The sequence below is a fragment of the Gorilla gorilla genome, chromosome 9 (genome assembly GCF_029281585.2).
Source record: "Gorilla gorilla gorilla isolate KB3781 chromosome 9, NHGRI_mGorGor1-v2.1_pri, whole genome shotgun sequence".
NCBI classification, from domain to species: Eukaryota; Metazoa; Chordata; class Mammalia; order Primates; family Hominidae; genus Gorilla; species Gorilla gorilla.
The window spans coordinates 40,686,378-40,711,165 of NC_073233.2; the positions used below are offsets into that span (position 1 = coordinate 40,686,378).

At 44.9% G+C, this 24,788-nt stretch overlaps 1 protein-coding gene and 1 pseudogene across 1 annotated transcript in view; both read right to left on the minus strand.

Annotated features, from left to right (window-relative positions):
* ABTB2 (ankyrin repeat and BTB domain containing 2) overlaps positions 1-24,788 on the minus strand; it is a 208,253-nt gene that overhangs the window by 175,983 nt on the left and 7,482 nt on the right. The gene's annotated exons all lie outside the window — the stretch shown is intronic.
* Positions 7,550-20,757, minus strand: LOC109028687 (cobalamin trafficking protein CblD-like; annotated as a pseudogene).

Genomic DNA, 24,788 nt, shown 5'->3' on the forward strand with positions numbered 1-24,788 from the left:
GTGGTGGCACATGCCTGTAGTCCCAGCTACCTGGGAGGCTGATGTATGAAAATCACTTGAATCTGGGAGGCAGAGGTTGCAGCGAGCCGAGATCATGCTACTGCATTCCAGCCTGGGTGTCAGAGGGAGACCCTGTCTCAAAAAAATAAAAAGTTTAAATAATCTAAAGGCAGGAAAGGAGAAAGGGAGGAGCCAAAAACAGAACAAACAGAAACAAATAATAAAATAACAGAAACTAGATCCAAATACATAAACAATTAGATTAAATGTAAATGTTCTAAACATACCAGTTAGGGCTGGGTGTGTTGTCTCACGCCTATAATCCCAGCACTTTGGGAGGCTGAGGCAGGCAGATCATTTGAGGTCAGGAGTTCAAGATCAGCCTAGGCAACATGGTGAAAGCCTGTCTCTACTAAAAATGTGAAAATTATTTTGTATTTGGGTGTGGTGGTGGGTTCCTGTAATCCCAGCTACCCAGGAGGCTGACAGGAGAATCGCTTAAACCCAGGAGGTGGAGGTTGCAGTGAGCCAAGATTGCGCCACTACACTATAGCCTGGGCAACAGAGCAAGACTCCATCTCAAAAATAAAATAAAATAAGAAAAAAACATACCAGTTAGGAGATAATGGATTATGAGAACAGATAAACAACAAAACGTGACTATTTGCTGTATACAAGAAACTCACTTGGAATACGATATAGGCTAGTTAAAATTAAATGTATGGAAAAACATTATGCAAATGTATCAGAAGAAAGCTGGAGTGGCTCTAATATCAGATAAAGTAGACTTCACAGCAAAGAAGATTACTAAGGATAAAGAGGGACATTGCAATCCTAGTTTTTATACAAAGCATCAAAGATGATATTTCTAGGGGAAAGGAGTGGGAGCAATTCAGGAAGATCCTCTGTGTCCCACCCTAGGAATCCACCCCGCTAGCCACTTGAGGGCCCAGTAGCAGGGGAAACGTGGCCTGGCTCTCACTCTCAGGCCTCAGGCACATTTGGTCATCTTCACTCACCCCAGTTCCTTTCCACTCTCAATTAGCTTTTGAAGGAAAGCAACCCCAAAAGTGACAGGAGTCAGGGACCTTGTTGGAAAAAGTCATCCTCAGCCCAGGATTAAATACTCCTTCCTTGGGGGTAAAATGTCAACTCTATAGCATCATCCTATAAATGGGACTCTATATGCATGTTGGATTTAAAATAAAATTCCCGTATTTCCACTCTTCCCCCTCTCCCAGATACGTTTCTCCCAGAAGAAACTTACAGAGAAAAAAACTTTAGAAACCAAATGATCCTGCCTGGGAGAAAGAGTTCTGGATTATGTTTTCTGCTGCTATGACCTTGGCAGAATCTGGTTTAAACAATCCCCCGGCAGCTGCGCGTACATGGTTAGAATGCACTTTGTCTGCTGTCTCACTCCCAGACCCAACTCCTCGCTGGCTGTTTAACATTTCCAACCCTCATTCTGCCTGTACTCTGAAATGTGTCATCTAGCACAGTGTGTGAAAATATTGAGATTAAGGTGGCCTCATCAGCCCTAAGCAACTCTGACTCTGTCCAACTCCAGAATAAAGATTTGGTTTGTGCTTGGACTGGTCCTGCTGTCCAGGCTGGATTGGCAGTCAAAGTCAGACAGATGGAGAGATCACGTGGGTCAGACAGGTTGGAAGGAGGCCCACTCAGTATCCCCCCTTCTGGAAAGACACTGGCCTCAGCATTCAGGCAATCTTCCTTCTTCCCAGGCTTCCAGTTTCAAGAGTGATGAAATCTGTTATCAAGGGAGTACTTGCTTTTTTGACTGTGAGAAATCCTGCAACGACAGTCTCTATCCACAGCATCGGAGTGAGGGACGCAGGCTTTGCAGCTGGAGAGAGCCTGGTGTGAGGCTGGCTTTGATGCTCACTTGCTTGGTGACTTGGGGCAGGCTGCTTAACCTCTCCAAGCCTCTGCTGCTTCCTCTGAAAATTGAGGAGAACAGTATCTGCCCTTCTACTGGTGTGATGAGGATTAAATGAGACAACGTACGCAAAATTCTTAGCACTGTACCTGAGCTAGTAACTGCTGAATAAACAGTTTCTGTTATTACTACAACAGGATCATTAATTCCTCCAGAGCAGAAACCACCTTTTTGTTCTCCATGATGCCTCTAGAGATGCCGGCCACCGGGCAGGCATTCAAGGAACCCTTATTGGCTCTCAACATTCACACTATCTGGATCTAGTTAGTTGTAGGTACTTCAAAAGGAACATTTTATAACACCCCTCCTTGTCTGGTTTAGTTCTGAAATGGAAAGCAAATTGGCCACTTAGCCATCCAGAATCCTGAAAACACGTGGCCTCTCATATGGTCACACCTTCTATTTGCATCTACAGCTGATTAAAAGCAAAAATCTACGAGATGAACTTTTCAATAATAATTGTCAACACTCAGTTTAGACCAAACAGTCAAACTAAAATTTCAAGTATGTCAAGGTAGCACTGGGTCAGAGATAGACTAGAAGAGAAGTAACATTTAAATTCATCTGGCACAACTTAAGATCCCATTAAGACAGAAATAAACCCAGCCTGCAAGCTATTCAGCACCTAAATGGCTCAATCCTTCAAACCTGTAATCTGAATATTTAAGACACACTCTAAAGTGCTTCTCTTTCAGAGAGGAAAGGTTTCATTAGAACAAATAAACACTGAAGTCAGTGAATATAACAAATAATTGCTCTAACAGCAGCAACCAAAAGATACTCTCATTAATGGTCTGTTGAAACTCTTCAAATAAAGTTACCCTTGCCCTACTTAATGTGGTGAGGTGTTGCTCTAGAAGACTGGTTTTTCCATTCCACTTTTCCTTCGAGATCCATCTTCCATCCCACTTCCCACTCCATCCCCCTGCCCAGATCACCCAGCATCTTCTCTCCACAGCATCCAATCTTCCTCTTCTATCCACAGCTGACCTACAGTTCTCAGGCCATGAGGGCTCCCAACCTTCCCTCTCAGAATGGGGTGGAGCATGTGGCTATGGACTACAATGACTGGTTCAATGATGGGGCACATGACCTAGGCCAGGCCCATCAGAGCCAATGAGACTCAAGTCCAGAATCTTTGAGCTATCACAAGAAGCCAACTGGTCTCCTTTCCTACTCAGCTTCAAAGCTGAGGCTGCTGCAGCTAGTTTGCAACCACAGGAGAAAGGCTGCCAGATAATGGAGCCAACCCAGCAGCAGAATCCAGAAGCAAGAGTAAGCAAAAGAAACAGGGTCCCAAAGGTACCAGTGAGCCCCTGAGTCAAAGTGTACCTGAAGCCAATCCTACTTTGGGACTTTTAAACAAGCCAGTAAATTCAACTGTGTCTGTAGCCTGCAAAGAGTCCTGACACTGAAATGGTAAACAGAAGTGTACTTAGAAGCAACTTTATGGTTTCTTAGCTTTAAATTACTTAGGAAATGAGAATGATGCACTGGATTCCCAGAACTCCGTCCCATCTCTGTGCCCAAGTATGAGTCCAGGACTGGCTATTTCTGACCAAGTGGTTGCTGGCTGGGAAGTGCCAGGGACTTCACTTGGGGAATACTGCTTAGATAAACAGGTCTTGGGTAATGACAAAGCACTGATCTCAGGACTCCTGACTTCTGGTCCCTGCTGGGTCACTCCTTGGCCATGGGACCTCAAGTAAACCCTTCTGCACTTCATTTTCTTCTATAGGAAAACAAAGCCCTCTGCCTCTAACACAGGGAGAATAGGAGCCAGTACTGCCTGGTATTTTGGGCTTTGAGTTGGGTAGATCTAGGTTCAAATCCCTAGTCTACCCTAGATCCAAGATTAGGATTTGGGTCAAGAGGCCCAATCTCTCTGACCCTCAGTTTCCTTCTTTGTAAAATGGGAACAAATCAGAGTATTGTTGCACAGAGTTATTTTAAGAATTAAATAAGGTAAAGTTTATAAAGTGTTTAGTAAGGTGTCTGATATATAGAAAGACACAATAAATGGTAGCTATAATAGCTGTGAGATCAAATGAGAAAGAATGTGAAAGTGCTTTGTAAAAACCATGAGAAACTGTACCTGTATTAGGGATTATTGTCATCACCTCTCATTCCTAAAATGGCCATGGTTATAACATCATAGTGTGGGGAAAAGGCAATAAACTTATGAAATAAATTCAATTGATAAATTATACCCAATCCAGCAGAGAGATAGTTGTCAATGAGGCATAGGGGTGCAAACCCCATGCTATAACTGTCATTTCATCAACAGTTTAGCACACTCCCAAGAAATATGTTAGGGTGGTTCATGGAAAATGCTATCAATAGTGACCTGTTAAATGTTCCTCTGGAGGCCTGGAACTGTTCCCAAGCTATGTGCATGCAGTCAGATCCCTTTGGAACTTTTCCAGAGCTACATATGCAAAAGTACAAGTAAGATCCCCTTCCTGATTTTCCAACTTCATTTAACAACTTCATGGGCAGGATGCAAATCTGCTTCTTTATGAATGAGAAATTTCAGTTGCTGAGCTTGGCAGCAGAGATTTCCAAGAAATCCAGCCTTCCAGTGGACCCCCTCCTATGTTCCACCAGCACATCCCATAAAATGAGGGAGTTCTGGGTTTCAAATGGGCTGCTTGCAGGAAAGAGACAGCTGTAGGTAAAACCAAAAAGATATTCCTTCCACGTGTTGAAGAATAAAGTCCTCCTGATTGAAGGGACTTTGGCTTCTTTTTAGTTTGGAAGCATTTTAAAAAGCATACATGACAAGCCTAAGAAGTGCTTACCACAGGCATATAAAGGGTCACTTCAACTCATGTAAGTATTGCTTAATGCGGAAAAAATTAAAGCTTGAAAAATCAGGACCATAAAACGCAAGGAGTAAGGAGTTGTGGAAAAACAACCCCATCCGAGGTTGCAATACTCCTTCAGGAAAATAGATACACTGTTCTCTTACTCTCTTTTCTAACTGTAGCCTATATACCAGCCATGTGTATTTTGGACTCCTTCCCATCCTACCATGATTTCCTGTCTAAGTCTGGGTCCCATGGTAACTGCAGCAATTTGGCATGCTGGCCCCAAACACCATGACTGGCCACGTGAGGGATGCCAAGTGGGTATCTCTTCCATAACAAACATCTCTCTCTTCTGGCTCTGTAATGAGGTTACTCTCTTACTCATAAACTCTTACTAATAAAGTCTTCAATTGATAAATGAATCTTCCCATCCAGCCTCTTTCACTCACCCAGAAGGAAATGATAATCTTTTGCAGAGCCAGAAGATCTATGTATTCAAGTTTACATTGCATGGGGTAGAAGGGTTGCAAGACTGCGGGAAAAAGAAAAATTAAAAACCCCAGCTTTGCCGCTAGCAAAAGTGTTAAGTAGTTCAGTAAAAGCCAAACCTCATTTATGGAGTGAGCAGAAGTTATCCTTGGAAATGTATTTCCTGGTGACAGTCCCAAGGATATGGTGACATGAGTCACAGGTTTTACAAGCCTGAGGGCTAACTTCTATTTATCTTTCAGATCTCAACACAAATGACCACCTCTGGGACTATGACAACTCCATGCCCCCAATCTGATTTTGTGGCCATGGTCTTCTCAGTATAGTATGCAATAGCCTGTATTACAACTGCCTGTTTGATTCTTGCTTTCTGACCCAGAGCTCCTGAAGGGCAGGACTGTAACTTTTCGCCTCTGTTCTGATGCAGCACTTAACGTAAAGGAGGCATCTGTAAATGCATGTGATGTGGCTATAGGCAGACCTAGCTCTAGATCACATCACAAATTTGGAGCATTCACCCTCTAACCTGTCCCAGCCTCCTGCATCTTCACTGCCACCTACCCACTGCACAGTTCTCCCTTCTCCTCCATGAAGACCTACCTTAAGGAAAGGCTACGCTAGTAATCATTCAGACTAAGGTCAAATGGAATCCTACACGCAAAATTATTCCCTCCGAAAATGTAACCCCCACACTCACACTCAGGGTATTATGCACCCATCCACCCTCGACCTAAGGGAATTAAATTATAATTGGATAATTTTAGCCAATCACAGGGGTAGATATTTTGGTTGGGTTTTTTGAGGAGGAGCTAGAAAAACTGGCTCCTCCAGCTGCTTTTGAAAGCACACAGTGACCCACTCCTGGCCCTCAGCAAACCCAGCATCCAGGGACCTCCCCCCACAGCCCAGGGGAGTTGGTCCAGCCTAGCCCACTGTCCAGCAATGCCTCTGTTGATTTTGCTAATAGAGCAAACAGACCCTCTTTGAAAAAGAGGCAAAGGCAGCAGAACTCTGCTTTCCTGCCCATTTCCTCTGCCTTATTAAGCAAGAAGAACTGGTTTCAGTTAAAAAAAAAAAAAAAAAATCCTGAAAGCCACTGATGGAACAGTCTCTGAAGTGCGTTCAGGGAGTCACAGGACATGGAAGGAAATGGAGGGCACAGGAACATGAATTATGGTGAGCACTGGGGAAATGCCTGCTTCGTCTGGGTGAGAAACAGGCAAAGACTTTGAGGTCAACAATGGCCATTCATAAACAAACAGCTTTAACTTATTAAGCATCAAGGGTTTTACAAATATTTCTCGAATGATTTTACATGTGTTGTCTCAGTTGATTCTCCTAATTCAACCCTATAGCACAAGTACTATCACTTTATAAAATAAACTGAGGCTCAGAAAGGTTTAATAATTTACCTACCCCCAGAAGTTCAAGAACAGGTAAAAGTAATTGAAGGTGGCAGGAGTCAGAATAATAGTTACGTGGGGTAGACACTAACAAGGAATGGCCATGAGGGTGTCTCCTAGGCAGGAGTGTTTTAAATCTTGATCTTGACCTGGGTAAGTTACGTAGCGGCATGTCTGGGTAAAAATTCATCAAGCTGTGCATTTAAGACTCCGGACTTTATGCATCCCAATCTATACTAAAGGAGAAACAAAACAAAACAAATAAATAAGAAAAATAAACAAACAAACAAAATTCCCAAAAACTAAAAATAAAGGAAAAACAGGCTGGGTATGGTGGCTCAAGCCTGTAATTCCAGCACTTTGGGAGGCCAAGGTGGGCAGATCACTTGAGGTTAGGAGTTCAAAACCAGCCTGGCCAACATGGCAAAACCCTGTCTCTACTTAAAATAAACAAATTAGCTGGGCATCGTGGTGCTCACCTGTAATCCCAGCTACTCGGGAGGCTGAGGCAGGAAAATCGCTTGAACCCGGGAGGCAGAGGTTGCAGTGAGCCGAGATCATGTCACTGCACTCCAGCCTGGGCGACAAGAGTGAGACTGTCTCAAAAAATAAAATATAATAAAATAATAAAATAAAGGAAAAACAGGTAATGCCTCCAGCTCAAATCACACAGTGAAGATCCCAAAGTTGAACCCAGGTCTCCCTAATTCCAAAACCTATGTTCTTGTCTCCTTTACTCTGTCAAATTCAAGATTCAGAGGCAGGACATGAGGATACGTTATACCCAGATGCTGGGATCTGCAAGCACGTGACTGACGTGTCTCAAACATCTTGGTGCTTCCCCTTTCCACTAAGGGAAGGGAGCCACAGGTGAAAAAAAAAAAAAAAGCCACAAGCAAAAGTCATGATGCTGAGTGGTGACGATGGAAACAGAAAGGTCTAAAATCACACCAAGGCAAACACTATCAGATCCAACCCAAACGTTTCCTTCTCTTGGAAGGAAAATCTCCTGGCTAACATGAATGCTCCTAAGGTGACTCTAATGGAAGCCTTTACATCTGGCACAGCAAGGACAAAAACAACCCTGTCTTTGTTCAACTGTTTTAGACACATACGGGAGCTCATACCTAAGACCTGCCCCAACCTAAGAATCCAGGCAACTTAAATATCCCTACTGTTCTGTGTTCTCCAAGTGAAAGCCACTGTGGCTGGAAGAGAAAAAACTCACTTCTCAGAGCATTTTGCACAGATGAGAGGCAATCAGAAAGGGTATGAATGGTGGCCTGTGGCATGGTTCAGGTGGTTCATGGGATAATAAATAGCTACCACCTATTGAGAACCCACTAATTTTTTAACCTCAGGTGCACAAATTGGATTTATCATAATCCTTGGTTCATGACCATTTTTAATTAGCTATAATGTGAACTCAACTCCCAAACAAAAGCTAGAGCCTTGGCAACCATCTACATGCATCTGAACCATATGACCCTCCCTCCCCTAATCCTTCCCTTTCCCTCTTCCCATGAGGCATAACCATCAACCGTGTTTCCCATTCCCTCACTTTCTCTCTTACATGGTATTTACTGTGCCTGTAATGTACTCCTTCAGCACATCTTAATATTTGGGTTTTTTTTTTTTTCATAACCAAATGTGTGATTTATTTTTGGAAGAAAGTAATTAAAACTGAGGCCTTTTTCCAATAAAGGGGAGAAATAACAATAACAGATAATACCCTAGTTACAAGCTAATTACCACATCCTATACAATGTGGGTGTGCTCAACATGTATTCAATGATATGAATAATGAACATTTGCAATTTTAAAATCCCATATCACTTGCCAAGGTTGTAAATTCATAAATGCTGAAATAAATACTTAGAAATAAGTATATTTTAAAAACTTTAGTCTGACAGTGTTTATAGATCAACCCAAATATTACATACAAATAATACAGCAAATGAATGGACATTTCCGCTAATTTCCACTTAATTTCTTCATAATATGGCTGTCTGGTGTTGCATTAGTGAAGATGCTTCCTACAACTACACGGGTACCCCAGAGACTATGACGAATCACTTTAAGCATCGAAGGTCATCAACAGAGAATCCTAAATGTCGGTAGCATTCATCAGTTTCAAAAAGAGTGTTGTTTGTATATGGTCCAAAAAAATGCCAAACCAGATAATGGGTCAGTAAAGTCAGCCCAATATCTCTCAGCTCAAAGAGCACAGCAAATTTCCTTAGCACCATTGATGAACTTTTCTAAGAGCACTTCTCTTTCAGTTTCTACTTCTTCACTCTAAAGAGTCATATTATTCTTAGTTTTCTGTGTTACAGTCAGAATGATTAGTTTGCTATTAGCTACTTCTGGAAACAGTGATTCAAAATCTTTTCGCCACAATTCTGGACACGTTTGTATTGCACACTCCACTCTGGCACTTTCAAAGTTAAGTTTCTGCACTGTTAATTTCTTGTTCAACAGGTGCATCATTACCCTGAAATTCATTCACATATTGTGTCATCACAAACTCGTGTCTTTCACTTGATAAAGTTTCTGCTAGAACATCAGGCAAAGTTTTATAAAGCAGGCTTTTCTTCTGTGAAGCAGTCCCATTGAGGTGACAATCAAAACCTATGATCCCAGGAAGCTTGAACCTCTGATCTTGAGGTCCAAACGGTCCCACAGTTTCATCAGGCCATACCGTTTGAGAGCATATATCTGGAGGTAGACTGGCCACATGAGACACCTAAACCTGACAATCCTGCGGTTGAAAAGGCTTTGGGATTGCCAACGTTTTAACTAAAGAGTAAAATCCTGGGAGATAGGAAAACAGTCTGGCTCTGTTACAAAGCACATTGGCCAACTCTACTGGAGGGGACAGTTCACTAAATAGCTTTCCTTTGGTAAAGTTATTCCAGTCACCACCACTGTCTCCAGCTGTCCCAGAACCTGACTGTTCCTGCCATCCAATATTTGTTTTTAATTTCTCTACATTGTATTGTGCTGTATATAATCTTTTGAGCTTATTTTTTTCACTTACTACTAAAGCTCATTCAACTAATTTTTCCTCCTATTCATTCAATGTCAGCTGAGCCCATGCACCTTCTGAGAAGCATTGTTTACACTTTTGCATTTCACATTTACAACACCATAAGGCAGGTACTACTATCATTCCAAGTTTATAGATTAAAAAACAAATAGGTTGAGGTACTTGCCCAGCACCACATTAAAAAAGCAGCCAGACCAGGCACAGCATTTTGGGAGGCTGAGGCAGGAGGATTGCTTGAGGCCACAAGTTTGAGACTAGCCTGGCCAACATAGTGAGATCTTATCTCTATAAAAAATTTTAAAAAATTATCTGGGTGTGGTGACTTGTGCCTGTAGTCCCAGCTGTTTGGAAGGATCAGGTGGAAAGATCACTTGAGCCCAGGGGTTTGAGGTTGTCATGAGCCATGATCGTACCACTACACTCCAGCCTAGGTGACAGAGGGAGGCCCTGTCTCAAAACAAAACAAAACAAACAAACAAACAAAAAAAAGCAGCTTACCTGCAGTTAGACCCGGGTTTGTTTCCAAAGCCCTTATTTCCCTACTGTAAGACTCAGGGTTAATGCTTGCATATGGGTGGGCTCCCTCCCCATGCCAAAGGAAGGGTGGCCAAGGATAACCCCCAAACTGGTAATCATCATCACCATCATCATGACCAACATACGGGAGACTCACACACCAGGTCCTGTTCCAAGCATTTTACGAGGTGTAGTTCATTTAATCTTGTCCACAACTATCATATGAGGGAAACAGGATTATCCCTATCTTACAGACAAGTAAACTGAGGCACCGAGATATGAAGTAATTTGTCCAAGAAGAAGTGGAGCCAAGATTTGAACGCAGGCAGTCCAGCTTCATACCCACACCGTCAATCACAAGGCCCTACTGCTTCTCAGTTTACTGAGGAGGACAACCACCTGAGTGCAAGTGAGTGGATTCGGATGAGTGCTGGCTAAGAGGAGGCCTGTGCTGGGCTTGCACCTGGGTGGAAACTGCAGCACTTCCGGAACCTGGCTTATTTGTTGAGGAAGGCCCCGATTCTGGGCCTCTGTCTGGGGAGAAGAGTTGCATGCAGGGGCTATGTAGGGAAGGAGGCAGCGGTTGAGGAGGAGGAACAGCAGACCACAACACAGACAGCTTTAGGACGGGCACAGCTGACTGGCTGCTGGTCTCAGCCTGGGGAAATAACAAGGTTCTCAAGGCCAGGACTGGAAGGGCCAAAGGGCAGTACCTTGAGGAAGGATGGCACAAGCAGCTTTCTCAAAAAATTCTGACACTGTACTTATAATGCAGGATTCTTATTTGACCCAATAGCCTAATGCTTTTGATTAAAACTTTCAGCATGGAAAACGTGGGCTTTGAAGTCTGACAGTACTAATCTCAAACGCTGGCTCTGCTACTTGTGTGTATGTGTGACCTCGAGCAAGTCATTTCAACTATCTCAAGGCCTCAGTTTCCTCATTTGTAAAATGAGGATAAATAATGTGACCTACAGCTCACAGGCTGTAGGGAGGATTCCACAAGATACTGCATGCAAATCACTAGTGTCCTGCTCACCTCATAGTAGGCATTCGGCAAATAACAACCTATATTTTTATCACCACCAACTCATCACATTTGGTTGGAAAAATTAAATGAGATAGCATCCAATAAACATTGGTTATCTTTCTAACACCTCTCCCCACCTCCCCCCACTCAAATCACCCTAACCATGATCTCCACCTTACCACCCACAGAGAAGACCCTCAAAGACTGGCCTTTCCCAAACTGTACATCCTCAAGAGGGTCCTTTGCCCCATACATACTCTGAGAGGAGCGCAGAATAAAATCCACCCCCAGTGATGTAGATGGAATTCACAAACCTGCCCATTTATCTAGAATCGCCGCAAGAGTTGCTTTAAAAATACAGATGTCGGCCAGGCACAGTGGCTCACACCTGTAATTCCAGCACTTTGGGAGGCCGAGGAGGGTGGATCACCTGAGATCAGGAGTTCAAGACCAGCCTGGCCAACATGGTGAAACCCTGTCTCCATGAAAAGTACAGAAATTAGCTGGGTGTGGTGGCGCATGCCTGTAATCCCAGCTACTCAGGAGGCTGAGGGAGGAGAATTGCTTGAACTCAGGAGATGGAGGTTGCAGTGAGCTGAGACTGCACCACTGCACTCCAGTCTGGGTGAGAGAGTGAGACTACTTCTCAAAAAAGAAAAGAAAAAAATAATACAGATGTTCTGGTCAGGAACGGCGGCTCACACCTGTAATCCTGGCACTTTGGGAGGCCGAGGTGGGTGGATCACTTGAGGTCAAGAGTTTGAGACCAGCCTGGCCAACATGGTGAAACCCCATCTCTACTAAAAGTACGAAGAAAAAAAAAAAAAAATTAGCTGGGTGTGGTGGGGTGCACCTGCAGTCCCAACTACATGGGAGGCTGAGGTGGCAGAATCACTTGAACCGGGGCAAGGCTTGCAGTGAGCTGAGACCACACCACTATACTCCAGCCTGGATGACAGAGGGAGACTTCCTCTCAAAACAAAACAAAAAAACAGGTGTCTTAGCCCCACTTTTACACGTTTTCACTTAATAGATTCAGGGTGGGTTCCAGAATAGTAATGTTACTTTCAAAACTTATTTATTACTATTACTTTTATATAGAGACAGGGTCTCATCAGCCTTGGAGGAAAAAAGCAGAACCTAAGCCTAGGAATATCAACAGTAGGAACAGTGGCAGTGATGGTAGCAAGAGCACTCCCTAAAGCCCCTTCCATCGTCTTGAAATCAGCAACAGTATCTACCTCTGCAGGATACTGTGTGGCTCAAAGGAGAAAATGCAGGTAAAACATTGTAACACATCTAAGTTCTTACTGTGTGCCAAGCCTTATGTTAACTGTTTTATATACATTTTGCTATTTTGTTTAAATAGTCACATCATCCCTGGGAGGTATTTTTTAAAACACCATTTCTCGTCATGTTGACCAGGCTGGTCTCCAATGCCTGGCCACAAGTGATCCTCCCACCTAGGCCTCCCAAAGTGCTAGGATTACAGGTGTGAGAACCTGCACCCAGTCCAGAACATCAATTTTTAAAGTGCTTCAAGATGTTTCTGCAACCAGCCAGCTCCGGCAATGAGTGACTTAAGGGAAAGGGGAAGAAGTATGTGGGCTCATGCTAGAGGTCACCACACCCCACTCCACACCACATCCTTCTGAGGCCTGAGGGGCTGTGGGGACAATGAAGGCGACCACAGCACAGATAACAAACAAAGCAACTATTTGGCAAGAAGAGTCCGAGTTACCCATTAACTATGAGTGATCTGTCAGTGCCAGAGAAGCCTCACAAAAGACGATGGTGTGGTCGCCTGGGAGGGCCCTCAGTGAGGACCCAGTTACACCAATGGCAACACAATCATGCAATATCCTGGCCTTGTGTCCTTCCTGTTTTCTCTTTGAGATTGGTGCCTCCCTGAGTAGAATCATCCCTGGAAAGTAGGGATATCATCATTTCTCGGTGCCATTTGGATTCCCCCAGTTTAAACTCCTCTCTTGTAACAATGGTGATGAAAATTACTGGATTCCCTACATATGATTCCAAGTTATTTGGATTTCATCACTAGTGGCAGATTTAGCACATTCTGGATGTTGGCAAACGAGTGGCAATTGCATAAATACATGAGCACTTCACACCACAAATTAATCCTATAGAAATAATCCAGCTCTGATTACACTGTTTGACTGGGTGGTGCTTGTTAGCTTGTTATACAGCTGGAACCAGCAGGAAGGAGGCAGGCTGGTCACCATGTGGGGTACCAGAATGACAACTGCACAGTCATGCTTTATGATAACTGCACAGTCATGCTTCTTAGCCCCACCATCCTCCAAAAAAAAAAAAAAAACAAACAAACAAACAAAAACAAAAACAAAAAAAGAAAAAAGGACAGGAAGGAAGGGAAGGGAAGAAGGAAGAATAAAAGACCACATAGAGTCCATAATATGCAAGTTTAACTTAGACACTCACTTTACACACTAAACCCCTTCTGGGCCGCTTTTTCTGACTAGACAGATAATACATTCTCAAGGAGAAAATGCGAACAATACATGAAAAAATAGTGCACCAAATGCCATTGCTGGGAAGCAACAATAATGAAGATGGCAACAGTAGCTCATACCTGGTGGCTGCTACCTGCCATGTGCTGGGCTAAATGCTTTACTTAGCATCATCCCATTTAATTCACACAACCAGCCTGCCAGGTAGTTTTAGTATAATTGCCATTTTGCAGATGAGAAGATTGAGGTATTGCAAAGTTAAATAATTAGCTATATGATCTAGCCAAGTGACTGGGGGAGTCAAGGTGCGAACCCAGGACCCAGATGTGACGAAATATCTTTTCAGAAGGATCCTTTCTACAGCTCAAGAGAGGACTCTTTTGGTCCTACTCTTCTCAGAGATACTCCTCCCAAAGCCACCCTCAGCTAAGATCTCAGTGAAGGCTCTGTTAGACTCAGCCAAAGGACCACAGGTCATGTGAAGCACTAAAAACTTTAACCTCAAGTTCCAAGGAGCCCCAGATCCTGGCAGTAGCTGTCCTGGTGGCGGCTCTCCAGGTAGATACCAATAGGCCAGCTTTAGGCAAACACCTCTGAAAGAGCTCACCTCCCATGGTGGAAGAAACAGTCCCTGAATGAAAGCTCAGAAGAGCTCCTAGTTCAAACAAACAAACATCCTCCGATTTACGACAAGAAGCCAATCAACAAGCTCAGTAGGAAAGATGAGCCTTAGAGGAAAAAGCAGAACCCAAGCCTAGGAATATCAACAGTAGGAACAGTGGCAGTGATGGTAGCAATAGCACTCCCTAAAGCCCCTTCCATCATTTTGAAATCAGCAACAGTATCTACCTCTGCGGGATACTGTGTGGCTCAAAGAAGAAAATGCAGGTAAAACATTGTAACACATCTAAGTTCTTACTGTGTGCCAAGCCTTATGCTAACTGTTTTATATACATTTTGTTATTTTGTTTAAATAGTCACATCATCCCTGGGAGGTATTTTTTAAAACACCATTTTGCTGACGAGGGAACAACTTGAGAGGGGCTAAGTGACTTGCCTGAGGCCACGCAGCTTGGAAATGATAAAACCCGACCTTGTGTCAAGGGTCCAGAGGTTAGAGCCACAAGAATCAATGGCCTTCAGCCGCCCCATCCGGGAGGTGAGGGGCGCCTCTGCCCGGCCGCCCCTACTGGGAAGTGAGGAGCCCCTCTGCCTGGCCACCACCCCGTATGGGAGGTGTACCCAACAGCTCATTGAGAACGGGCCATGATGACAATGGCGGTTTTGTGGAATAGAAAGGGGGGAAAGGTGGGGAAAAGATTGAGAAATCGGATGGTTGCCGTGTCTGTGTAGAAAGAGGTAGCCATGGGAGACTTTTCATTTTGTTCTGTACTAAGAAAAATTCTTCTGCCTTGGGATCCTGTTGATCTGTGACCTTACCCCCAACCCTGTGCTCTCTGAAACACGTGCTGTATCCACTCAGGGTTGAATGGATTAAGGGCGGTGCAAGATGTGCTTTGTTAAACAGATGCTTGAAGGCAGCATGCTCGTTAAGAGTCATCACCACTCCCTAATCTCAAGTACCCAGGGACACAAACACTGCGGAAGGCCGCAGGGCCCTCTGCTCAGGAAAACCAGAGACCTTTGTTCACTTGTTTATCTGCTGACCTTCCCTCCACTATTGTCCTATGACCCTGCCAAATCCCCCTCTGTGAGAAACACCCAAGAATGATCAATAAATAAATAAATAAATAAATAAAAGAATCAATGGCCTTAATCTCCATTTCCATGAATCTTCTTGTTTCTGCAAACAGAGGGCTTCTGAGAAGCTGGGGAATGGTTAAAATTTTTAGACCTGTGAAAACCCAGAAAGCTGGCCCCAAGCGACCCACCGCTGACCCAGTCTAATGGCTGTATTGTTGCACAGAACTGTCTGCGATGATGGAAATGTTCTATATCTGCATTGTCCAATGTGGTAGCCACTAGCCACATATGACGAGGGAGCACAAGAAGTGTGACTTGCATGACTGAGGAAATGATTTTTTTTAACCTTATCGAATTTGAATACATTTAAATATACACCTGTGGCAAGTGGCCGCCGTATTGAACAGAGCAGCTCTGTGGCTCCTCTCACTCACGGCTTGTCAGGTCTCCTGGGCACCACAAGATGAAAGTTCTACAAAAACTCATGAGTTCCCAGGCCGGGCCTCAGCGTGAACAGAAAAATAAAACAAATTTTTCTTACTCCCAAGCAAATGCCATTGCTCTGATCTTGGAACGTTTTCAGCTGGAAGAGAGAAATGGCCATTTCCAAAACAAATGACCTCTCCCCATTTTCCTCCCTTTAAGGAAAAAGATTAAATGTGTAAAGCGTCCCCCATTAAATTACTTGGGAAAGGTTGCCACATTTTCTGGTGACAAATGCCTTTGGCTTATGATGACACAAGGACTCAAACACGGTAGAAAGAAAAAGCCAGAAGGGTAAACAAGAAGAGGTCCCACACTCTCCAAGGTATCATAAATCAGGGAAATAGACTCAAGGAGCTAACAGCTTCCAAACATTCTTCCTCTTGAGCTATTTTAAGCAACCAATACACACAACCTTTCAGAGGCAATTTCATTCACACTAACAGAAGAGAAACAATGTGCTTCATAGGGTATTATCTTTAAACACGCAGAGAAACAAATACCTACCCCACAGTTCTCAGGCGCAGCTGGCTGGCCACCCTACTGGGCAATGTTACTATTTTCAGGCCCCCAATGGCTCAGTTGTTGAGATGCAGTGAGGGATGCTTTGGCCTTGCTTCAGTTCCTCTTGTCCTCTTGGGCCAACCCATTCATTTCTTTGCTCAGGAAATCACTGCATGTGCTTCGTCCCCACCCAGGCCACTCCTGAGGACAGGAGGCCACAGGGCAAATGAGGACTTCAGAGCTCAAAGAGCCCGGCTGTGTCATTGACTAGCTATGTCACCTGAACTTCTCTGAGCTTGCTTTTCAGCAGCAAAATGGGAGTAAGAGTATATATGATGGTAAGAATCACATGATATAATACATGTGAAGCACATGGGCCGGGGTCTGGTGCTTTGTAAAAGTTTGACCCACGGTAGGTCTGTGCTGGGTATCAGAGTTGAGAATTCGGTCTCGGCTTCTCTGGCTGGGGAGGGAACATACATGGTTGAAGAGTAGAGAATCAGGGGTAAGACTGCCTGGATTTGATTACAGTCTCCACCACTTATTACCTGCATGACTGTGAGCAAGCTACCAAACCTCTCTGTGACTTTGTTTCTTCCTCTTAAAGATGGGAATCACAGTATTCACTTCATTTACCAGTGGGGCAAATAACATCTTATGGTATCACTCCCATTTCATTTATTTATTTATTTATTTATTTATTTATTTATTCGTTCATTCATTCATTCATTTTTTGAGATGGAGTCTCACTCTGTCACCCAGGCTGGAGGGCAGTGGTGCGATCTTGGCTCACTGCAACCTCTGCATCCTGGGTTCAAGTGATCCTGCCGCCTCGGCCTCCCGAGTAGCTGGGATCACAGGTGTGCGCCAGCACTCTGGGCTAATATGTTGCTCCCATTTTAGATCTAGCCATGCCCTTTCCATGTAAACCTAACAGTTCAAGCTTCTCTTGAGTGTTCTTTGGTGATCCCTCTAGATGAGTTAGCCAAAGCTGCTGTGGCTGTGAAGTGAAGGAAAGTCACCATCCTAGGTGGGGCGAAAAGACATACTCCAGAACAAGGATGCTTTTACCACTAATAATAGTTAATGTCTGCATCCTCACTACATACCAGGCTCTCCCAGGAATGCTACCCATATGGTCTGGGCCCCACGCCAGACCATTTATTTCAGAATATCTGGAGGTAGGGCCTTAAGACAGACAGACAGACACACACACATACACACACTTTTTTTCTTTTGAGACAGAGTCTCGCTCTGTTGCTCAGGCTGGAGTGTGGTGGTGTGATCTGCGCTCACTGCAACCTCGGCCTCCCAGGGTCAAGTAGTTCTCCTGTCTCAGTCTCCTGAGTAGCTGGGATTACAGGCGCCTGCCACCACACCGCCTCATTTTTGTATTTTTAGTAGAGACAGGGTTTCACCAAGTTGGCCAGGCTGGTCTCGAACTCCTGGCCTCAGGTGATCTGCCTGCCCTGGCCTCCCAAAGTGTTGGGATTACAGGCTTGACCCACCACACCTGGCTGACACTTTTATTTTTAAGCTATCCAGATAACACTAACGTGAATCTAGGATTGAAAACCACTGAAACAACAACCCTATCAGCTAGGAACTATGGCAACCCCATTTAACAGAAGAGGAAAACTGAGGGCAGAGATGTCAGCTATCTAGCTGGCAATCAGACAGTGACAACTCCTTCAGACCCCATCTCTTAGCCAGGCTTTGCACCCTGCCCCTCCTGAGCAGCTGAGGTCAAAGCATCCAACAGGCGGTTGGATATTCCCAAACCGTTCGGACACCACTCCAGGCCCCATGCCTTCTCAAACCACCTAAGAGCGTTCTTTTTCTGGCCAAATTTCAGACCCACACTTGACCTCCAGGAATCCAAAGCTGCCTGAAAAATGGAGTCTTGCTTTCCCAGAACTGAAGGACACAGACACAAAGTCACAATGATCCACAGAACAATTGGACTAATTAAACAGCCCCCATTTTAATGACAGGAAACAACAGAGTTGATGATCTTTATTAAAGGCTGCTGGCTGCCTACAAAGAAGCTGGAAAGCAAAATTCAGGGGCTTTTATGGCCATCAGCCAAAGATCGTAAGACTGAAAATTAAATCTCTATTGTCTGAGTCTCTATGCAGCCCTGCTATACTGAGCCCACCCTCTGGAAGGGCAAAGAAGGGCAATATTTCAATCCATCATATGACTAATGAAGTTCAAGGTGGCCTGTCTCCCAGCCAACTTCCTATTTGTTTTTTGGAGACAGGGTCTCACTCTGTTGCCCAGGCTGGAGTGCATGCAGTGGTGTGATACTGGCTTACTGCAACCTCTGCCTCCTGGGCTCAAGCAATCCTCTCACCTCAGCCTCCCAAGTAGCTGGGGCCACAGATGTGCACCATTATACCTGGCTAGTTTTTGTATTTTTTTGTAGAAACGGGGTTTCACTGTGTTGCCTGGTCTGATCTCGAACTCCTGGACTCAAGCCATCCACCTGCCTCAGCCTCCTAAGGTGCTAGGATTACAGGTGTGAGTCACTGTGCCCGGCCCAACCTATTTGATATCTATATGTGATTTGAGACAGACAACTAAAACCACACTAGGATCTTTGGTGCAGTCCTGCTTCTTCCATACATAGCTTTCCCCACTTCAGTCAATGGCCACTCCCTCCTTCCAGGGCTCAGACCATAGCAACTTGGTGTCATCCTTGATTCCTCTCTCATACCTCACACATCCAAGCTGTTGGCAAGTGCCAGTGGCTGGTCCCGCTGCTTCCACACTTGATACTAAAGTCAATTTCCAACACAATAGAGAGAGTGACCTTGTGGAAATACAAATCAGATCAAGTCACTCTGTGCTTGAGTCCCTCCAATGCTTTTCAGCTTACTCAGAACTAAAAGCCAATGAATTATTACCCAATGGCCTACCCCACTAACCACCCCACCATTTCCTCTCCAACCACATCTCCTGCTACACTCACCCCAGCCACACGGAAGGAGCTTCTCCTTGGTGCTCCTCGAACCCACCAGGAATGCTTGCTATTCCCTCTGCCTAGAGCTGTCTTCTCCAGCCAGGCTGGCCTCAGGTGATTCCCCTCACTCTGCCTCATTATCCACAGGGCCTGCACCCTGCCCTCCTTCAGGCCCCTTTTATTCATTTGTTGCATCACCAGCTCCTGGAACAGTGCCCAGCACACAGTCCTCAATAAATATTTGTTGGATGAACAAACGGATGTACCCCAAACAGAACTCCTGGCCTCTCCCCTACACAGTCCTCAGACTCCCCACCCCTGTCATCATCATTTGTCTTCTCAAAGACCAGTGTGGTAGAAAACACTACTTAGAATACTTTACAAGCACCCACTGGACAGGTGGGGGACATTGCGATGCCTTCTCAGAGGCAGCCCTACCCCTGAGGCCTTCTCACCTGCTACTGAATTGGGTCCCAACATAGTCCTGGCCTGCCCAGCTGGTACTCAAGTGGATTAAGTCCAGAAGAACAGCTGCAAGCAACTTGCTTCCAAATTGTGTCCCCATGTACAACTTTAATTACCCAGCTGCTGAGACGGGTTGAAGAAGAAACAACCAGGTCCCTGGCTTTCACAAAAGCAACTCTTTTTTTGCCATATGTTCTGCCTCTCCAGAAGATTTCATCAATTTTCAACTTGGGATTTGACGGGTAGATGGGCCGGTTGAGGAAGAGAAACAGGCAAGCCACCCCATTTCCCCAGCCTCTCATACTGACCTGCCCAAGCCCCATTCAAGCTATGTGACTGTGAAGTACATCAGGGTTCAGAGCCTGTATACCTCGGAGCATGGAGCTCCATGTCTCGGTCTTCAGCATTCCTGGCAGCCTGTCATCCTCGGTTACTCTCATTTTCCCTCCTCTTTGAAACACCGGCCCTGCCAATGGCAACAAACAGCATTTAAAAATATCCTGCTGGATTATACAGCTCTGCCTTTGAAATTCCTCACAATGCCTGTCTCTGTCCCACATCGTATAAAGAAGGGTGTAGCATATTTAATTTTTTTTTTCTAGCTGCTCCCTTGCTATAAATACCCAAGTCTGGGTAGGCGGGCTTCAAGCACATGCTATATGAAGTCACCTCGGAGCTGGATCTCACCACAGTGCCGGCCTGCCAGGACCTGGATGCAGCTGTCAAGCACTGAAGCACGAGGTCGGCCAGAAGCATGTAGCACTCATCTTTCTGGGGAAAGGGGCACAGGAAAACCCTGAGTACAGTAATCACAATTAATCTTAATGTTAAAAAGACAGTGTCCAGCCCTATTACCAAGCCAGGTCTTCAAAGAGCTCGTCCAGCACCATCCTGGGTGTTTCTTTCCCAAGGATACTAATTACAGGGCTCGACCTTAGGAAAATGACTGCACAGTGTCCATGTGGGGTCTAGAAACACTATCAGAGACAGAAAAGCCCTTGGGGAATCTAGTCTGACCTCTCCCCACCACAGATAAGGAAACAGAGATCCAAGAGATGGAATGATTCATGCCAGGTCACAGACGGGGCAAGCTCCACCCCAGAATTTTCTGGATCCAAATCCTCATAGCTCTGTACTGGATTGTTCCGGATGCTTGTGCACGTACACCCACTTGGTGTGTGAGCCTCAGGCTTGTGTTTATTAATAGCTCTCCTCACAGCAAATACTAATTTTCATATTTTAAAATGTACAGACTAAAAAAAGTTGTAAAGGTTTCAATAAAAGCTTGGCCTCAACTGTAGGGAGGGTTTTCGTGCACTGAGAGGCCCATTTCAAACTCTTTGAGGTCCACTTTAATGTCTCCTCAACTCTAACCTTGTATGTCCAGACTTCCAAGTTTAGTTTTCCTGTTTAATTTTTCCATCATGGGCCTGACTCTCCTCAGCTTACTTTTAGAAAGCAAACCATGGGCCGGGCATGGTGGCTCATGCCTATAATCCCAGCACTTTGGGAGGCCACGGCAGGCAGATCGCTTGAGGTCAGGAGTTCGAGACCAGCCTGGCCAACATGGTGAAACCCTGTCTCTACTAAAAATATGAAAATTAGCCAGGTGTGGTGGTGCCTGCCTATAATCTCAGCTAACTGAGAGGCTGAGGCAGAAGAATTGCTTGAACCTGGAAGGAGGAGGCTGCAGTGAGCTGAGATCGCAGCACTGCACTCCAACCTGGGTGACAGAGTGAGACTTTGTGTCAAAAAAAAATAATAAAAATAAAGAAAGAAAGGAAACTGTGGGCCTCAAGTCACTAACTACAAATGACTGTGTATGTATTTTTGCAATATGTTCATGAAGTTTATCTTTGTCAAGTGACAAGAAAATTCCTTCCCTTCATAACACTGGAGTCCGGAAAAAGACCGACACCTGAGTTATTAGCTAAGCCATTGATGACCTATCACATTTTATTATTATCAGCAGAATTCAGCTGCACCTTAGGGACTCCAATTCAGAAGACAGTTAGCTATAAGGTGGTTCCACAATATTAAGCATTTAATATGCTTGAAATCTTTATTATCAATGCTCTGGAAACACATTAACTAAGAATTAAAATGTCAGCATCTCTGAGAATTGAGCTTTTATTGTCCAAAATAATAAACCCTAAACTGGAAGTCGAATATTGTATACATCAGTCGGACTTAACACCGAAAAAAAGAGTTCTGGGACCATCTTCTCTCACCCTGTTTTATGCTCCACGATTAAGAATCCTGCTTTGGAAAGAGTCGATCCAATGGCCTCGTTTAACACATTTGCCAGTCTTGACCTTCATTCTGTACTGGGATTGCTTTGGCCTGTAATGCTACATTCAGGGCCATGGAAGAAATGCAAAGTCAGAGCCAAATTCAACAAGAAAAGAAGGGTTGATAGAAGCCTTGTTCTTCAACCCCTTGAAACCCAAGTTTGCTCAGTTAAGGTCTTGTAATGCTTTTACTGCTAGGACAGCAGACGGGTGCATTTTTGAGGTCAAGCTTTCAATCACCAAGAGGAGTAACTGGAGGTCTGGGGCCATGGTTAAGATGAGCTAGGGAGAAGACACACTCAATTTCTGAATTATGAAAATAAGTTTTGGAAAACTCTCATCCTGTACTCTGGCAGGCTTCTTAACATCTGGATAAAAGATGTGGGAAAGCTTTCCTTTTTCCTGTGTTATCTCCACTGTTCCTGCTTGTCATGTATCTGAACCTTCCACCCAAACAGGAGAACTTGCTGTTCTCCAACACATATGCGTTGGCTTCCAGGTCTTTGCTCACACTGTTACCTCTGCCTGGAAGCCTCTGGGGGCTCTGCATCCCCTCCCGTCTCCGCAGTCGCAGCTCTACCTGCCCAAATCACTGGCACACCTGCCACATCCTCCACAAAGAAACCCTGACTTCCTTCCACCCAGACAGCCAGGAGTCATCTCTTCCCTTTAAGCTTTCTAATCGCCAGAAGCTTTAAGGTCCCCAACTACGGGATGGAAGTTATATCTACCTTCCAGAGGGGCTGGGAGGATTAAATGAAACAGCTCCTGAAAAGCACCCGCAATGGGGAACCAGCAATGTAGACTAGACAGTGGAGTCTATCGCCATTGCTCCCCTCTTTGTTTGAAGGTGGTCACTATAAACTTCTTTGTAACTATCTGTATATATGCTTTGCTTTCCCTACTAGATTCTAAACACTTCTAAACTCAAAATAGTCAAGATTCTTGTCCCTTGCTAATCTGTCTCCATTGCCTTGGATGTAGCTGGCACTCAGTGAGCAGTTGATTAATGATGCCGGCGTGGCATTCCTCGGGAGTACTTGGGCTGTGTTCCTTATGTATCTCCTCCCAATCCTGCATGCAGCTCCAAGCACACAACCAAAGCTGCAAAACCACTTAGGCCTTTTTTAAAACAAGCAAGAAGACCACAAAGTATGTTTACATGACAGGCCAGCAAAACACAAAACACCTGCTATGATCTGTGGCTGAGGATTTGGCGGCTGCCACAAGCAGGGTCCAATATCCACAGCAGAATTGCTCTCTGGGGGCCTGGAGCTTTGAATGTGCACTGTTGCTGTCATCCTGGCAGAGGTGGGCTTGAGCTCAGAGGGTGAGATCTAATCTCTCTGCCCACTGCCAGACCACTTGTTGTTGGGGGCAATCGAGCCATAACTGAGCAAGGTGCAAGGGTGCTTTTTCCAGATTCCATAACTTCCTCCTATCTCCACAAACAAACTGTTAGCCACCAAGGAAAGCCTTGCGAGTAATACCCATCTCCCTGAGATTTGGGTCGTGACCCTCCTTGCACTAGAGACTTTGGCAAAAATGAACACAATCAGTGGATCCAACACAAGTTTGTTAAAAACAATTAGAATATCTTATGTGTCAGGCATAACACAAAGTCCCTCACAGGGACTCTTATGAAATTCTCACAACCATCCTATGAGTTGGGTACTATTTTCAGTCCTATCTTATAGAGCTGTGTTTCACAGCCAAGGGTGAATTTGCTCCCCAGGGAACATCTGGAAAAGTCTGGAGACATTTTTGATGGTCTCAACTGGTGGTGGCTATGAACCATCCTACAATGCCCAAGACAACCTCATGACAAAACATTAACCAGTCCAAAATGTCAATGGTGCCCTGTGATCAAGGAAGAAACTAAGGCACGGAAGTGAAACAACTTGCCCAGCGTCACACAGCTCCCAAGTGAAGTTATGAGGAATTACAGCCAGGCAGCCCCACCCCGTGCTGTGCTCTCACCAGTAAGCCTGGCTGCATCTCTCACATCCCAGGGCACTGAGTATGCATAAGGCACAACCGCATGTGTACAAGCCTCTCATTTTACAGTAGAGGAAATAGAAACTTAGTGTGACTTGCTTGAAGGCCTAGGTCAGTAAGAGGCAAATCAATTTGGGACTCAATTCAGACTCCAAAGTCTGGGCCCTTCACTGCTTTGCTACATCGCTGACTCATTCTCTCCCTGTGCTCTAAACACTGAGATGGAGTCAGCAGCCGGACACCATGGGAGACTCGGAGGAAATCAAAGCCCCCTTCATACAGGCTCTTCTGCCAACTCCAGGACAGGTGCACCAAGCTCCCCAAGACCAGTGACCTAGACTCAAATCCCTCTTGGTGCCTTCTCTCCTTCATGTATTCACCTTTGCTGAGCTGACCCGCCCATCCTTTAGAAGAGCATCGCAGTGTACTCTGCGGCTTCTCTATTCGGCTGAGCTTATTGGTCACCAGCAGGTGACACTTATAAAGGCCCTCCCCGGGCAGCAGAGCTCTCTGTGCCCTCTTCTTCCGTCCCCAGGAGTAGCAATAATGGCTCTTTAAAATCAGTGGCACCTCTAGGATGGGGAGAGCCAGCAAGCAGCATTTAAACAGAGTAACAGCATCCTTTGGAGGAA